Source organism: Alligator mississippiensis, chromosome 13 (genome assembly GCF_030867095.1).
Source record: "Alligator mississippiensis isolate rAllMis1 chromosome 13, rAllMis1, whole genome shotgun sequence".
NCBI classification, from domain to species: Eukaryota; Metazoa; Chordata; order Crocodylia; family Alligatoridae; genus Alligator; species Alligator mississippiensis.
In genome coordinates this window covers 7,919,372-7,937,422 of record NC_081836.1, presented here as the reverse complement: position 1 = coordinate 7,937,422, position 18,051 = coordinate 7,919,372, and the positions used below count along the sequence as shown (strand labels likewise).

At 44.2% G+C, this 18,051-nt stretch overlaps 1 protein-coding gene across 2 annotated transcripts in view; it reads right to left on the bottom strand.

Moving 5' to 3' along the window:
- Positions 1-18,051, bottom strand: part of DVL1 (dishevelled segment polarity protein 1) — a 177,684-nt gene that overhangs the window by 158,951 nt on the left and 682 nt on the right. The window lies entirely within an intron of this gene.

The window sequence follows — 18,051 nt, the reverse complement described above, 5'->3', positions numbered from 1 at the left end:
TGCAAGTAAATGGGATGTAGGCACTTTCTAAATGGTTACCCAGAGCCATGACGTGTAAAGACTTTAGCATGTTGTACTAGGATCAGTGTGGGCCAAAACTGGAAACTAAATGGATGGTTATAAATGAAAGAGTTAGATGTGTTCATCCCGGAACTGATTTTATTATGACAGACAGGAGGAATTCAATCCAACGCTCACTGAGTCAGCAGAAACAACTCCCACTGGGACCAATGCGAGTCTACTGGGGATCTAAGCAGAGACACGGGTTTTGATTTTTATAACTTATGAAGAATTTTTTTAATTCATTTTTAGCCCACTGATGTGTTACATGGGCTGGGGCCTTTGAATAGTGACATTAGAAAAAAAGCGAGTTACTTACTTTTAAAAAGTAAAGTCATTATGTTGACCTCAAACGGTGTCAATCCATCAGTGTCAAAGGAGGCACTCCAGGTTTACACAGTCAAAGAATCAGTCCACTGTGATCAGGACAACAACTTCCAGAAACATCAGTCTGAACAGTCAGTCCATGGCGCATAAAGTAACTGCACTGACTCCTAAAACATCAGCACTGAAGGATCTGAGTTCATCCTCAGAAACATGTAGCTAGTGTTGAATTTAACAGGAGTCCAACTTGCAGATGCACATGGAAAACATGGCTTGCATGACATAGGTCAGCAAACTAGCTAGTATCAGTGTTGAAAATGTGAAGGTTACAGAGTCAATAAACCAGAGAGAAGAGTCCTCAACCACCTCCTGGAACAGAGAACTATTATGGTGTTAACAGCATATTTAAGAAAACCCACATTGGTTTGTGCTTTTCACATCTCAGACACGTTCCAAGGCCTTTAAGTTCTGTTGTGTCACTATCTATATGAAACAGTTTCCAAGTATGTCTTTATAAGATCGGTATGTTAAATCATACCTGAATACAGGAGACCCTGGGTTAATTCACCTGTGGACTAATTCACTGGTATGGGTTCATTTGCCGTTGATATGATTCCCCAGTAGCACTCTCCTGCTCCCTCCCTAAAATTATCACCTCAGTTGGTCACCTATTGGATAATTCACTGTTATTTTCGTTCCCCTCGGAGTGATGAATTAACCAGAATTTACTATACACAGAGTCAACCGCTTAATTGCTTTCCTTATCATTTGAATGTATATGGGGATTTGTGGGCTATCCACATGAAGTTTTCCTTCTGGAAAAAAAATGCCCAAGACCTCACAGTACTGGGTAAAACAATGAAAATCAACATCAGTGCTCTGTGGCCCAAAAACAGACTTGGTTTACTCTCACAAGCAGTTCCATTAACTTATGTATTGTAGAACAGACTATAAACAGAGGTTTTCTTAATATACAAAATCTCTACTTTATCCTTTACCACCTCAGGATTGTTCTCCGTAGAGTTCTTTGGCATCCAGTATGCCCGAGAGACCCCCTACAGGTAAAGTCTACCAGGCAATTTTTGTGAAAGGCTGCATAAGCCACTTTTAACATTCATAAAATGCATTGAGATGCTGTAATATTCTCCAGCCTCTCCCCCCATCTCACTCCCTGTCGGTTCTTAGGAAAACACCACAACCAGGGTGACTACAGCTTAATAAAGCAGAGTGGAAGTAAAGTGAAGCTCATTTTCAACAGCTGCTTGCTTTTTCCACGTGAGCCAGCATGCCAGGTAAGGTGAAGGGTATTGGCACATCAGAAGAAAACAGCATGAGCTGAGATCTGCCAACTAGATCTTAAGAGCTGTAATGAGACAAACCAATTTTCCCAATGAGAACCATTTCCAAAGTTACTGGCTGAACATACCATCTTGACAGATAGATTTAGGTCACGTTTTTAGGCTGTAGTTTAGTGCATAGGCTGGGTACCCCATGAAGCTAGAAGATCCCAGCCCTGCCCTCACACAACAAGGACTAGAACAACATCAGATGTCGTATACTTAGACTTCAGGAAGGCCTTCGATACGGTATCCCACCCCACACTGGTGAACAAGTTAACAGGCTGTGACTTGGATGACTACACCGTCCGGTGGGTGGCGAATTGGCTGGAGGGTCGCACCCAGAGAGTCGTGGTAGATGGGTCGGTCTCGACCTGGAAAGGTGTGGGCAGTGGGGTCCCGCAGGGCTCGGTCCTTGGACCGATACTCTTCAATGTCTTCATCAGTGACTTGGACGAGGGAGTGAAGTGTACTCTGTCCAAGTTTGCGGATGACACAAAACTGTGGGGAGAAGTGGACACGCCGGAGGGCAGGGAACAGCTGCAGGCAGACCTGGACAGGTTGGACAAATGGGCAGAAAAACAACAGAATGCAATTTAACAAGGAGAAATGCAAAGTGCTGCACCTAAGGAGGAAAAATGTCCAGCACACCTACTGCCTAGGAAATGACCTGCTTGGTAGCATGGGAGCGGAAAGGGATCTTGGAGTCCTAGTGGACTCCCAGATGAACATGAGTCAGCAGTGTGATAAAGTCATCAGAAGAGCTAACTGCACTTTATCGTGCATCAGCAGATGCACGACGAACAGATCCAAGGAGGTGATACTTCCCCTCTATCGGGCGCTGGTCAGACCGCAGTTGGAGTACTGTGTGCAGTTTTGGGCACCACACTTCAAGAGGGATGTGGATAACCTGGAGAGAGTCCAGAGAAGGGTCACTCGTATGGTTAAGGGCTTGCAGGCCAAGCCCTATGAGGAGAGACTGGGGCACCTGGACCTCTTCAGCCTCTGCAAGAGAAGGCTGAGAGGCGACCTTGTGGCTGCCTATAAATTCATCATGGGGGCGCAGAAGGGAATTGGTGAGGCTCTAGTCACCAAGGCATTCCTGGGGGTCACAAGAAATAATTGTCATAAGCTAGCACGAGCAGAGTTAGACTGGACATTAGGAAGAACTTCTTCACAGTTAGTGTGGCCAAGGTCTAGAACGGGCTCCCAAGGAAGGTGGTGCTCTCCCCTACCCTGGGGGTCTTCAAGAGGAGGTTAGATGGGCATCTAGCTGGAGTCATCTGAACCCAGCACTCTTTCCTGCCTATGCAGGGGGTCGGACTCGATCTATTGAGGTCCCTTCCGACCGTAACTTCTCTGAATCTATGAACATCAGCAAACTGGAATAAAGCAAGTGAAACATTACTCGGAAGAAGTTTGCCTCAGTGTTGTGCAAACATCTTACAGGAACAGGTCCAACAACATTCAATGCTTTGAAAGCATGGATTTATGATGCGAGCCAATTTTAAAGGAGAAAGGGCTGGAAGAGAGAGCTCAACCTCTTTCAGTTCGGAGAGAGCTGACCATGCTGGAGCACCACTGCAGACAAGTCCATAGCTGTAATTACAGGTAATCGTTCTGCACATTTACTCTGCCCATGGTGAAGCTGGATAAGGTAGCAATAAAGAAGACAGGCTAGCTATTTAATATATGCAAATTAACAAACTGGGCCCTTGGGGAGAAATTCTAATTGCTAATCAGGAATCCATACGAATCATTACAAGGTATTCAAGACAGCAGCAAGAGGGGACCATGGTACAGAATAAGTTATTCAAGGTCTATTACATCTCCAAGGCAAAAATTGGTTTCATAAAGGTGCCGATGGATGTATTTTCTCTTTTTGGGCAAGAATACCTTAATTTCCTCATCACGGTTATTTTAGAGATGAGAATAGCCAAATTAGGAGTTTAAAAGAATCATCACTTAAAGCAAAATTCACATGGAGACAAAAGGAAGGAGAATGAAGCTCACAGGCAAATATAATTGGGGGAAACCTTAAAAATTGTGCAGGGGTAGTACACTTTCACAAGAATACCCAATACCCTCACAATGGCAATCCCAGGGACTAATGGGATTTGGAAAGAAAACTCCACACAACACTAAGCTCCCAGGGCTCGTCTCGACCACTGCAGAGACACAGCCGGGTGAAAATGGGGTTCAGCATGCCCCACCCACTGGCAGTGGCAGGTACATGCCAGACCCTCTATGGCTCAGCAAGCAGCTGTCACCCAGAAACAGTCTGAAACAGCTAGGCACCAACATTGTGCCATTCTGCAAGAAGCTATGGGCAGTCAACCAGAATAAGGGAAACAGCTAAGGAATAAGAAGAGTTGGGTTACTCTTCAGGACACGTACTTGTTGCCCAAGTTCTTGCGTTTCATGAATAACTGTACAGGATTTCAATACCACTTTTCCGAGGCACCTAAAAGGGCACGTGTGACAATGCTGAAATATTCTATAAAGAGCTCCTCCAAGTGTAATGGATATACTGTGATCCCTCGTTATACTATTTTGAAGGAAACGTGATAAAACCAAATGGCCTTGGCAATTAGTACGTTTCTACAAAAACTGTCCATTCCTTTGTCACGTGTGCAATCAGGCAAACAGCTGAAAGGGAAGGGTCTGGACTGGCCAGTGGTGCGGTCATCCATTACTGCAAGCCACACTCCTGCCATTTAGAACCAGTGGTCCCAGCTTGCACAATCAGCACCATGGGATAAGCACTCAGAAATCTCAATTCTGGGAGGAAAGGCAAGGGAGGAAGGAGAAAAAAATTTAACTAGCAAGCCAGCTGAACTGAAGATGAAAAGATTCAAAAGGAGGATGCACCCTGGAAGGACAAGCAGAGAATCCTGGCAGTTAACAGCATCTAGAACAGGCCAAGAGATAAATTTCACATATGTGGTAGTTGTATCCCATCATCAACTGTTCCATACGAGGTAGTGGCACAAACAGTTGCAATAGGCACTTTAATCTCTTTGGTAGTGTTAGAGTCCAGTTGTAGCCTTGTATCGAGAAGCTTGTCTAACTTAATCCCAACTATACCACTGGTCCAATAAAAGATATCACCTAAAAAATCCTTGCTTCTTTCATCTCTTTGAAAGATTCCCTGGGATGCGTGTTCTACTTGGTAAGTCATGTCAGCCCAAACACATGCAACTCGTTCTCCAAAAATAGAAAGATGTAATAATATTCTTGGTCAGCCAGCATCTCCCAGCTCCAGGACTATGGAGATACAAACCAGAATGATAACCAACAAGGATGCACACAGCCACAGTAACCATTGATGGGCTGCATTTAAAGTAGAATCCCAAAAAAGAGCACGATCAAGGCCACTTTAAAAAACTCCAGTCACGTGCCTTAAGGCAAACAGAACCCAAGTAAAATCAGCCTCAAATATACCATGGCAATCTTTACAGGTTTTAATACTGCATGTAAATGAATTCCTTAATCCAGACCTTAATCCATTCCCTTGCTATTTATGGTTGATTTTGAAGAGTTAGACATGGATCCCTTCCTGGTGAATCTGATTTTACTCTTTCTTGCTTTCCCCTGGCAGACTAGAAGAGCAATCATCTCTCAACAAACTATAATTCAATAAATCTTGTTTAATTCAACCTATTTCACAGCCAAATGTGTTCATTAGGGTGCAGTAAATTACAGATGTGCTTCCGAACCTCACTTCTGCAGAGACACTTACTGTTTAACAGCTGTATAAATTGACACCGGTGTCTAAAACCAGGGCTCTGAGCTGCAGTAAGCTACCTGCAGGCTGGACAGCACATGGTACATACAACGGAGGGCGGGGGGTGTAATTTCTAAGAATAGCTGTTGTTTTTCTAGCTCCTCTCGCTGAAGTTTGCCAGCTACAGGAAGCAGGCCAAACCTACTGTATCCCTTCAGCATGTTTTCATAGCATTAGCCTTTAATAAATATAACACCCCACCCTCCAAATAGGGCAGTCTTTGGGATCCATGCACTGCTGCAAACAGAAAAAGTCATTGTTTTAAGTATTTAGATTACGTTACAACTGGGACTTTAGAATAAGTAGTGACTTGTACTGTAGACAGCTATCAAAGTCAACTTGGCAAAACATAGGTAAGCTAAGCTACTGCAGGTACCAAGGGCATGGGCTTTGGGCCCTACAAGCTAGAGAACCCTGTATATCCCTTCATTATTTATATTACAATAGCACTTACCAACTCCAACCAAAACTGACACTTCAGTTTGCTAAGCACTGTACAAATACAAGTAGCAAGAGACACTCCAAGCACTTACAAACTCAAAACCTAAATAGAAAGACAAACCCTCCCTCCCCCCCCAAATAAAAAAGAAAAATTAGGGAAGGGAAGTGTGACTATTCCTTCTTTATACATATCGGCAGGGATCATGGTTCTCTCTGTTGACAAATCACGAGTTCTCCGATTAAAACCCCCAAAATTCATGATTAAAATGAAACGCCACTATATATCAAGTGAACACAATGGTTTATTGCTATATTTACTATTCTAAAGCAATTTGGAAGCCTACAAGTGCCTCAATCACTATAATAAAATAAATTCTAAGTACCTATACATTTTGGCATTTGATTTGGGGTCTTTTTATCATGGGAAATCAGAGCTCCCCTTGTCCCCTTAGCTCACCAGGATGCAGGTCTAGGCTACTCACTCCCGCTCCCCCCAACCCTGGTAACTCCATGCCACTACCACCGCTGCTGCTGAGCAGGCAGGGAGTGCTTCACCAGGGTGGCATAGGGCTTGCAGCAGCAAGGAGCTTCCCCCACCTGGCCCTGCTGCACCAGATCCCACCTCACTGGGCTGCGGAGGCCCTGGGTTAGGGGGGAAATGCAGCAGGGCAGGTAGCATGAGCCCACAGCAGGCAGCACATATCCTCCTTCACCCCCTCTTTACGCACTAATCTGGGGCCATGTGCCCCCTGACCCCTCTCCCCCAGGAGCATGCACAGTGGCAAATAGCCAGTCCCAGCCCCCATGACCCCCAGATGAGCCGCTCACAACCCTGTCCCACTCTCTGTTTGCGTTCTGAGGCTGCACATGGGCCTGGGCCTTAAGATCCATGCACCACCCTAGCTGGGAAACAGCCCCAGCCCTGCCCAACGCCCTCCCTCTGGGGGCCTCAACTTTCCCTCCACCCACCACCAGACTTACCTGCAGGAGCTGCTCTCCAGGCTACCTGGCACCCACGTGCGTGCACATGGCGCCCCTGCCTGACCACCCTCCTCCCGTTCCCCCCAGCTCCTTGGAGGCTGGAGCTCTGCCAGCATGCAGACAGCTCTTTGCAAAAGTGGAAAATCCGTGCGTTTCTACGTTAAAATGAAAAACCCGGATCCCTGCATGTCAGATACAGGCCCTAACTGCACACCCTGTCAGGCAAGTCTTTAAGTACGATTAAGTACCTTGCAGAATCGCACTGCTCAAGTCATGGAGCAAACCTCTGCCAGAACGGGAACCAAAGCCAGAGTCTTAGTGCTGTGTCTTAACAACGTGACCGCTCGTTCTTTCCTACCCGGTTCCAGGACTTCAGGCTCGTATGAGCATTCCCCTATACTCTCTCTCCTACTGTACCGATTAACCATTCCGCTAGGCCCCCATGTGCTGCTGTTGGCTGACCCCAAATACTCATGCACAACTCTTGCTCCTTTTTTTAATTATTCAGGATTTCCACTAGCCTGACTCAAAGCAGAATTGAGTCCCCTATTTTGCACTCCCTGATGAGCAGCACATCTCAGCTTACCTTTGCATGACTAGGATATGGAACAGAACAAACTCCGTTTTAGAGTAGAGCACATGCAGCAAAATGGAAGAAACCCGGCTCCTGTCTAGCAGATTTATTCAGCGATTTAAAAGACTCATGTAAAATCTGGATTAAATCATGAAAATCTAATTAACTACCATGGAGGGAGATACTAGTTAAAATCCCAACACCTACCTGATGCAAAACTTTTGGGAATTTCCCTAAATTATCCCTTTTCCTGACACTATCCAGCCACCTATTTGATATAGATTTTTGTGTGAGGACCTTATTTAAATACTTTGTACTCAAATTTTCTGCACCTACGGTTCTTACAGCAACTTTCTCAGTTCAAATATGGAAGTGGATTTCAACAGGCTTTGCATCAGGCTCTAAGGGAGCTAAGCTGCTGCAACCTACTCTCAACAGACTCCAGGCCCTCTCCATAACCCCAATGAAGTTAGGAAAAACAGAAGGGATATAAAACTTGGCCACAGGTCCCTAACGTGCCTTGCATTCATTTCCTTGATCAGCCATGCTTGTTTACATCACATGGAACAGCTGCCTGAGCATGACCTTAAGAAAACTTTGACATCTGGAGGCTAAAAGGAGTGGTTACATAATAATCCAAATCGGCAAACAAGGCCAAAATTTGTCCAGAAAGAAAGAAAAGGTTTTAAAAGGAACCAATTTGTTGCAGCAGCTGTTCAAGCGCACGTGCCACTTCAAAGACATGTTTTAGGCACTTGCGAAAGGTAGACGTGGGAAGTAACGTGACACTATTATGAAGGCAGGCCCCAATCCCTATCTTCTTGCTCATGAATGAACTGCAACGCCCTTGGGGAGTTCAAATGGAACCAGTTCGGCTGCGTACAGGTATAACAGTCTGCTACCTGATAACGAGCTGCAAGATCAGGGCCTAATCTTACCATTGAAGATTATGTATTGCTTACTTTTAGCTTTACCTCAAGAAAACATTTACAGGACTATGGGCAAAGGAACAATGCTGACCAACTGTTTCAACGCAGACATGCTTTTAGATGCAAGTGCCTCAACTGCATCTCTAGCCCTTGATACACGCCGTAGCCTGCACAATACATTTCAAGAGCAGCTGCAACTGGGAGCTTCGATTTTTTTTAAGCGTTTCCCCCCTCTCTTTCCTTTTTAGTATTTCCTTGTTGACACAGATGTTGCACTAGCTATCTCAGCTAGAGGAGGTTAGCTTTGATGCAAAAAAGCAGCCAGTTGACATCTTCAAAACAAAACAACATGACAACTTCTAGGCTGCTGTAAATCAATGCAACTTAATTGACTTCAGAATACAATAAGGTCATAAAGAGTTAATCTTCAAGACCACCCCAAATTAGGCAAATATTCTTATGGAAACTTAGGAAAACAAGGTAAAGCCTTGATTTTAAGAAGTGCTAACTATTCTCAAAACTACTAAAGTTAGTGGAAACAGCAGACACTATGTTTCCTTCAACTGAAGCTGTATGTCCAAGCTTCTAGCAAAGCCGGTCAGCACGTACCAAAGATGCATTGAAGTTTTTGGGCATGACTATATACCTAAGTGAAGATGTGCACCTTGTACTGGGGGGGACAGGATGGGACACATGCCTGCCTCTTCATCCCTTTTAAATCCAAGCCCAGATGCTAACAAGCCATGCATAAACAACTTGCTGAACTAGGGCCTTCAGGAGATCATCGGGGAATAGCTTGAGTCACTGACAGAGACAAGATTAGAACTCAGATATTTTTATTCAAAGGATGCTCAACCCTCTACATAACGCATGCAACCAGGTTAAAAATACAAAACAAGAAAATAGACTAGAATGGAAACAAGTTGGCAGACCTCATATCACCCTGATTCCATGTAACCTTTTTAGCAAAACACTTAAAATCATAGAAAATTAAGGTTGGCAGGGACCTCAGGAAGTCATTTAGTCCAGTGGTTCTCAACCTTTTTTGTACCAGGACCCATTTGTAAACACTGATGGCCAGTCCCAAACCAGTGCTCCTCACTCCTGACCCGCTGCCCCCAGGCCCCAGCCCCCCAGCGTGTGGGGCATAGTGTGGGTGTGTGGAGCAGGGGGGAAGCGGGGCAAGCAGCCCTTTGCAGGCTGGAACTCCACCAGCCTGCAAAGGAAAAGCTATGGTTTCCCACATTTTTCTCTTTTAAAGGGGAATCCATCTTTGAAGTCTGTTGATCCATTTTTTAAAGTTTGCTGGTGACCCTTTCACATATTCTTGTAACCCACTTTTGGGTCGTGACCCAGGGGTTGAGAAACACTGATCTAGTCCCACCCCTTGCTCAAAACAGGACCATCCCCAATTACATCATCCTAGCCAGGGCTTTGTCTAAGCCGGGTCTTAAAAACCTCCAACGATGGAGATTTCACCACCTCTCTGGGGAACTTGTTCCAGTGCTTTCCTACCCTCCTATGAACAGAACACACATTCACCCTTTAGTGAGGGGGAGAGAAATCTTAGACTGGGTTCTGCCTTTTAAAACCAGTCTGTGTATGCCAAACTTCTCTTCTGTTACAGGTATAGACCAGCTTCCAATCACTTATACCTGTAAAAGTGTAATGTCTGTACCTAGCCTGAGTGAGAAAGCATTTCCTAATATCTAACCTAACTTCCCTTGCTGCAGCCTGAGCCCATTGCTCTGTCATCTACCACTCCTAGAACAATCCAGCTGCATCCTCTTTCGAACCCCGCTTCAGGTAGTTGAAGGCTGCTATTCAATCCCCCTTCAGTCTTCTCTTCTGCAGACTAAACAAGCCCAGTTCCCCCAACCCCCTCACCATTTTCAATACCATCCACTGGACTCTCTCCAATTTGTCCAAATCTTTTCTGTAGCATGCTGCCAAAAACTGGATGCATTACTCCAGATGTGGCCTTATATACCACCATCCTGCCTTCACTCGTACCCTTAACCTGGGCACTATCTTTGATTTGGACAGTTCTCAAGGTCCTCACATCCAAGTTCTGCCAGTTGGACAGACTCTTTTTTCAAGACATTTCCAAAATAAAACCTTTGCTCTCTGTCCACCGGGGAATCACTGGTGTCTCAATTACCGCAGCAGCCTTTCTTCTGGCCTTGATGAACACAATCTTGCCCTACTGGTATCCATCCATTCCTGATGCCGTTGCAAAATGCATTTCTTTAGCATGTTGCTTTGACCACATCACCACTCTCTACACGTCCCACAAGTGGCTCCATCTTCTCTACAGCATTAAATATAAGATGTCGGTCTTCAGTTTCTAGGCTCTTTGTGACCTACCTCCTATTCAGTATCAAAACATGGATTAAAATGTCCCATCAGCTCAAGATATTCTCCATCACCTGCCTTTTAGGTTCTCCAAATAGCATTTTCATCCTTTTTTCTTCCTCTGTACTCCTGGGGAGAACTCATCATTCAAACTCTTTGCTGTGATGTCAACAAAATACCTTGACTAGAGCAAAGCTGCTTATGTGCGATGACAACTGCCTGGCAGACTAGCCAATGTTTTCTCATCGTTTCCCAGAGCTTCTCTGTATCCCTCTGCTGTCTCTGGTCTTGTACTTTAATTGTAAGCTCTCTAACATGGAACCGTCTTCTAGTTCTGTGTTTGTACAGGAGCTACCACAATGCAGACTGACTTTCCTAGGAGCTACGGGCTGTATAGACTAACAATAAACATTCAACCAAATGAATCCTTAACTCACTGTGGAGAATGCTCGTTTTGCTCCAACTCCATTTAAATCAACTAGATTTATCCCACGAGCCGAACAAACTCAGCTGTTCCATGGAGACCAGACAGCCGTAACATCCAACTGAAATCCCACAACTGTCACAGAAGCAAAATTTTCTATAACTAAAATACTATGAAAGTGAGAATCAGTGGTTAAAGTCAACTTGCCATCTAGTTGCCCAGAGATGAACATATATACAACCTTTGCAGCACAAACAGCAAATGCCACTAGAAGACATTTTTCCCTTCAAATATGAACTAAACTAGCGGAAGAACAAAAAACAAACAATTTCTTCTTTTCCTCACGGGCCAACACTTCGTTTCTTGAGGCCTCCCAGCCAGTTTTCGTAGGCACCTTTGTCATGGTACATGCAGACTGCTATGTTCAGGATGGGAAATAATCATGACAAAACAGATGGTAAGAGCCAAGTACCTACATGGCGCTCACGAAGGAAGGAATCTACTTTCCAAAGCTCCATCCCCTATTGAAAGAAAAAGCAAGCAGAAGAGAGAGAGCAAGAGAGAAAGAAGGGGGAAGGGGAAGGGAATTTCTTGGCCATAAGATTCTGCGTGTTCAAAAGCCTTTTGGGCACCTAATGACATTTTTATACATCTGCATAGACATGCTTCTCATAAACTAGGTGACTTATTTTGGAGGTAGAAAAGCAAAATACAGCCGTCATGGGAAGGGAGGCACACTCCTTGCTGCAACTGTATCGCCAGGAGTTGCCTGGCATAGCCCCTGAATACAGACTCCTCCCCTCTAAAAACACAGGACTCAGAAAATCAATAACTCCTCCCTGGTACTGAGACGAGGCTGATCTCTTGACTAAAATCAGTGCCACCACGTTCTCTAAATAAATAGCAGAGTGGATGCAGAAATAAATGGCCTCCTCAAAGCTCTCCCCAAAGAGGAGTGATACAACAAAGACATCACATCACAAACAATGAGAAGAATGAGGTCTTGACATGCTCCCACAAGGCGAGCAGAAAAACGATGCTCTGGTATACTGTGGGAAAGGGCCCTTGACAGAGAAGGCTTCTCAACCTGTCTGCCAGGATTGTCCTTAAGGGACATTCAGCTGTTCCAACCCCAGTGACATATTCCATTTAAATAGCCAGGCAGGAAACAAGTGTGCAGCACAGAGCACATTCATCAATGTAAGCCAAGGAACTAGTGTTTGAGACTGAATAGTTCCTCCCCTGTCTCTTTTGCCATGAACAGTTTTGTCTTGCTGTGTCCTGTGCTAGCTAATGATGCAATAGATATAAGGAAATCCCAAAATACGATACTGTACATTTATCTTATGATCAAGTTACAGGCATTCCAGTAAGTAATTGCTTTATCTCGCAAGTATATTGCTTTCATATTTTCCAGCTCTGAAGCATCCATTGTTGGACAGTGTTTTACAATGTAATAAATCACAAGCTGTTCTTCCAAAGCTTTTTTTTTTTTTTCCAAAAGAAGACCAGTAGGAAGTCTTATGGCAGCATGCATGTTACAGCTAGCATGAACTGTCTGGATCCCAAGCTATAGTGTGAGTAGCTGGCAGAGTCCCCACGATCAGTCTGGGCATCACAAACGACATTGGTGCCATTTGCAACTACATTGGTTATTGGGTTTTGTTTGGGTTGTTGTTTTTTTTAATTGGAAGAGGAAACAGTGGAATTTGTATTATCCAAATGTTTGCAAGGCTGTATGGGTGTCACCTCAGAGTGAACTTTTATTCCACTAGGTTGGAAGTGACCTATTGTCCATTATCACAAGAGGAAGGAATCTGTTACTGTGAAACGTTCCAACTATCAAATGACCCTGCTTTTCAGCTATAACATGCATATGCTGCAAGTAGCAGCCTTTAAATACAGAAAAGAAGAAGAAATTCAGTCTTGGTAGGCACCTACACATGGTAAATCCTGCCACAACTCACTTCTTCTCCCATTGACTTCAAGGAGCATGCTAAGAGCTATAAAATATCCTGCACCTAGAAGGCAATGTTTGCATTCATTTGTTGAAGATGCATAAGTATGAAGTCAGTAAGAAAGCACTCTAGATTTAGAGTAAAGGTACAGCCATTCCCTCAACAATTGGTGCAGAGGTCACCATGTACAGGAGATGGCACGGGAAAATCTGTTACCAGCCTAAGAGAAACACACCCAGCAATACAAACCAGTGCTGTACTGTCTATAACTGAGGTTATCCTCCCATAGCTGGGACATTAAGTCTGTTGTGCATAGCACAATAGTGAAAACCTACATCCGAAAGAAATACACCCCAGCACAACTCTTCTCTATCAGACTTCCCACCGAGTATTAGGCATATGACAGATACCGCTTAATATGTACACCGCAATCAGGTATGGCTCTTCCCAGTTCTAACTCCACTCCTCTGTCCTAAAAGAGCATGATGATTCTTGTTTGGAAACAGTTCAATGCATATATTAAATCTGAACACGTAGTATTTGGTACGTTATTTAGTATCCAGGAAAAGCTGTGTCATAATTACAACAACATGTGCAGTGTTGCAAAGTCAGTTCCTCATCCCTGGCTTCTCAAGAAGGCTCTACTTCTGCAGTAAAACATTTGCCTTCCTAACACAAGAATTACTTTTCACTCCACATAGGGATTTATAAACTGCCCTGCCAAGCAGCAGTCAACTTGCCAAATTATAGCTCTGCATAGGCACTGAGCTGCAGTGCCAAGAAGAGAGGTCTAGAGCAACAGAAAGCTACATTTAAAACCAAAATGTTACTGTCATTTACTCTAAGTACCACTTACAGAACAGAAAAAAAATTCCGTGGGGGATGTTTTCAGAGATGTTCAGAGGCAATTAGATGCACAGTTTTTGTTACTGTTAGCAGAAAGTACAGATGTAATTCTCTCCTCACTACAAAAAAAGTTATGTATCCTTTAGGAAACAAGATTATGAAAACACAAGCCCATATTTACTGCTAATGCTTTGTCACAATAGCCAAGCTGCAAATTGGCTTTTTTCTAATTCCTTGTTTTGTGGTTATAAGGAAGCAATAAAAGTTTAGTAGGAATAGTACGCAAAGCTGACTGACAGCTTTCTGGCTTGACAGACGCTATCCCATAGACAAGTAGACTCTTGCCCTACTGGGCCCATAGCTTCCCACTCAATAATACTTAGAATAAAACACAGCTTTATTCCATACAGAGACTTTTATCCATACTGAATCCAGAATGAAAACTAATCACCACAATTACAGGGTGAAGTCAGTCACAACAGGAGGCAGCAGAAATCGAGCTATTACCAGGAAAGAGAAAAGATTTGGGGCATTTTGGGTGAGATTTGCAAGGGGATGTACTTACCCTGGGCTGGACCCTGCAGAGAAGCACTGTCAGTGTAGTGCACGGGGGACTACTCACACACATACAGTTAAGCACTTGCATAAATTTTGGCAGGATCGAGATTAAAAACAACCCCATCGATACACATGCACATACCATCCATCGCACTTGAACAGTGCTCATTGGGTCCAAGGGCAAAGGAGTTAACTTACACACCAGCTGTGTATTTAGTGTAGAAAAAGGTCTCTGAGATACGATTGAGAAAGTCCATACAGTTAAAAAAAAAACAAAAAAACACCACACAAAGCCTAGATCCAGAAATATAATTTACAATGGCTTAAAATGATTATGAAGACACCATTTTGACTGCCATGGTCACTAACTGCAAAAGGAACATAAATGCAAAAAAGCCATCAGTGTTTTGTCAGGAGGACTGAAGAAAAGAGCCTCACCATAAGACGATGACAATTTGGAAAGGGGGGGGGGGGGGGGGGGGGGGGAAGGGAAGGAAAAGAAAAGAAAAGAAAAGAAAGGGAATGGGCATCACTCATGCATCCTTGGTAGCCCAGCAGTGATTATACCCAATGGTCATGGAAGGAAAAGAAATGCGATTGTGATGTTGTTAGCCTTGTTAAATGTTGCATCAGCTCTTCCATTATAAATCCAATTTCATGGTGGTTTATAACTCAGCCATAAAAATTCACTGTGAGCCGGAACCTAGTTTGAAATATAAGTGTATCTGCCATTTAAGTTTTGACATAGGCTCCAATCTTGCAATCCGATCCGCACAGATGGATGCTTTCACAGGCAAAGGCCTAAACATCAAGGTCATATTGCGTTACATATTTGGGAGCTTCAACAGAGGCTGGAGCACAGGAAACTTAGAAACTTATCTTTGAAGAAACGTTATAAAAACCCTAGATCCCAACAGCACATTCACTCATCAGCACTAGCTTCAGTCAAGGAAGGAAACGGTATTGCCAACGGACACTGAACACCTACAACTCCCCAAATCAGTAGGAACTGTGGGTGCTCTGTATTCTATGGTCAAGCGCTTTGCCGGCTGACTGCTGCTACTAAGTCAAGGTAGGAATGGAGAACAGTGGCCTTTCATTTTGGGGTTCTCAGAAAGTCTCATTTGACTTCAGGGGAAAAAATGCAGCAGATAAAGTTTTTAAATCACTCAGCTTTTTCTTAGTTTGGTGGGTAGCCCAGACAATTTTAAGATGCTTCACAGTCACACATGGAAGCTAACTTTCCTCTTCCTGCTGGTTCTTGTAGCAGAACAAGCAGCCTAGCATATGTATTGGAACTATCAGTTTTTGGATGTTTGCAGGCAGGCACTTCAAGAGTGGTGGGACAGGTACCAAGAATGAGCTGTGATGGAGTTACTTTTTATCTTTTATCATAGGCATTGAAGGATGCAGCAATCAGTGACCAAGACCTACCAGCTATATCCTGGTATATTTTAATGCCAGGAAGGACCTCCTGGCATAGGACAAGCCACAGAATTTCATCTAATTGCATCCAACAGGATCTTTATTAAAACATATCTCAACTTACAGCAATGACATGAACTGAGATTTCTTTATCTACCGTAATCTGGTGGTATTACTGTCTGTGAAGCCTGTTCCAGAGCCTGTAGCCTTGCAACTAGACATGCACGATCTTTCTACTTACACATTATAACATCATCAAAACTCTAGAGTTAACACCCTTTTAGACAATTGCTCCAAGCTAACATCCCCCTCCAACAGCTCCCACTCTTAGATGCAAGATTTCACTGATCTTGCAAAGCAGTAAGTCCAGGTTCACTGACTGCGTTGAGAGTATAACAGCAGCCATTCTCCCTACTAGCAAGTCACCTTTCCTAAGTAGCCCCTGTAATGTACAGTCATATTGGAGAATATATGTTATTGAAAGGGCTCAGATTTGATGGGTCCAAAGTCTGATTGCAAGCGTGCAATTCTCCCTTCCTTTGCCAACTCCATGAACAGGTGAGGATGGGACAGTGACAAAAGAGAACAGAAACACACAAGAAAACCACACACTGGATTCATACTCTAATGCTCTCTCTCTCGGTATCCTGTCAAAGGCTCCTAGGGTAACGAGAGAATTTAATAACCATCTCAACACACCCAACATACAGTCCTGGTTTTATTAAGCGGGATCACAAGACCCTAGAACTGGGATTTTGAAGACGACCGTACCACATTGTGTAGTCAGCGTCATGCACCTTTCATTTAAAGGTGCAGCATGAATAATGCAAGTTGGAGGGACAGGAGATTTGATGCTTGTTCAACCTGACATATATATTTTAAAGCCACATTCAACTGTGTTATTAAAAAAGGGACCAAACTGCCTGGTCTGAAAACCAACCAGTTTTTCTTCCCATGTGTTTATTTTTAAATGAAAGTAATTGTTTGCTTTGCCCGAGCATAACAAGCTAATAAAAAACCACCCACCAATTCAGAATATCCAGCAACAAAGCAGCCTATTTTGGCACGGCTGGAGAAACAACGTGATAATTAAAGGGCACAAGAATAAAAAACAAGGAATGTAATTTTACATGCTACAAATATTACCTTCAGTGTCCTAAACATTCATATGCTTATGACAGAATCACTATAGGGTCAGGGTATTATTACTTTTCTACGCATTTTATCTCTCCTCTTTCACAGCAGACACAGAAACGCAAGGATGCCTTGCCAGTAACAGATAAAAGTGGAGTGATTTATTATGGGGACATTATTACATTTTGAAAGCTGATTTATGGCAAACTGTCTAAGGGTACCGGACCCGCGTTTAAAATGAATGCAAATGCCACATTTGCAAGCAAAAATTAGCATGAAAGAACCAGAATATCATCCCCGAGCAGCTCTCATTGCAAACCTGCCCTGCCTTATTGCTGCACAGGGCTTTCGAGACTCTGGCCCCTCGTTTTCATCTGCACGCAAACAGAGCTGAACTTTGCATCGGCGCCGAATAAACACACAGTATAAACACACGGTAGCCCGGCGGTTCTCAGCCAGGGCGCCATGGGACCCTGGGGTGCCCCGAGAGCCCGCCGAGGGTGCCACGCCACGTTACATTACAAGCACGATTCACAAGGCAAACCCTGAGATTTCAACCAGGAACGCGTAGCTGCAGTCTTGGCAACAGGAAAACTGCTCGGTTATTTTCCTGTAGTCAAGAATTAGGAGGAAATCGAAGAGCTGGCGTTTTCCGAGGGGTGCCGCCAGTCGACCTAGGGCTGCCTCCGGTCTACGGGGGGTGAAAACCACGTACAAAAGCATTTGTTTTTTGAAGATGCGCTTATTCACAGCGCGCCCACCGCCTTTCGACGAGGTGAGGAGGAAAGGTGCTAGGGGGACACCCCGCCGCCGGCAGCCAGACCCCGCTCCCCTTTCCCCGGGCGAGGGGGCGGCTGCGAACGCCCTTTTCTGGCAAGCGTGTGTGGGACGCCGTCCTCGCCCCTGAAGGGTACAGGC